The sequence below is a fragment of the Arachis duranensis genome, chromosome 4 (assembly GCF_000817695.3).
Source record: "Arachis duranensis cultivar V14167 chromosome 4, aradu.V14167.gnm2.J7QH, whole genome shotgun sequence".
Lineage (NCBI taxonomy): Eukaryota > Viridiplantae > Streptophyta > Magnoliopsida > Fabales > Fabaceae > Arachis > Arachis duranensis.
In genome coordinates this window covers 108588650-108589132 of record NC_029775.3, presented here as the reverse complement: position 1 = coordinate 108589132, position 483 = coordinate 108588650, and positions in this window count along the sequence as shown.

Sequence of the window (483 nt, the reverse complement as noted above, 5' to 3'; positions counted from 1 at the left end):
AATCCATCACCTCTCTTAAATGAAAAATGCTTTAATCACAAAAGAACAAGAAGTGCAGGATTTTGAATTTATCTTTGAAACTAGTTGAATTAGTTTGATGTGGTGACAATACTTTTTGTTTTCCGAATGAATGCTTGAACAGTGCATATGTCTTTTGAATTTGTTGTTTTGAGAATGCTAAAATTGTTGGCTCTTGAAAGAATGAGGGAAAAAGAGAACTGTTATTGAGGATCTGAAAAATCATCAGATTGATTCTTGAAGCAAGAAAAAGCAGTGATTCAAAAAAAACGAAAAACGAAAAAAAAGGGGAGAAGAAATAGAAGAAAAAGAAAGAAATAAAGTTGTGATCCAAGGCAAAAAGAGTGTGCTTAAGAACCCTGGACACCTCTAATTGGGGACTCTAGCAAAGCTAGGTCATAATCTGAAAAGGTTCACCCAAGTATGTGTCTGTGGCATGTATGTATCCGGTGGTAATACTGGAAG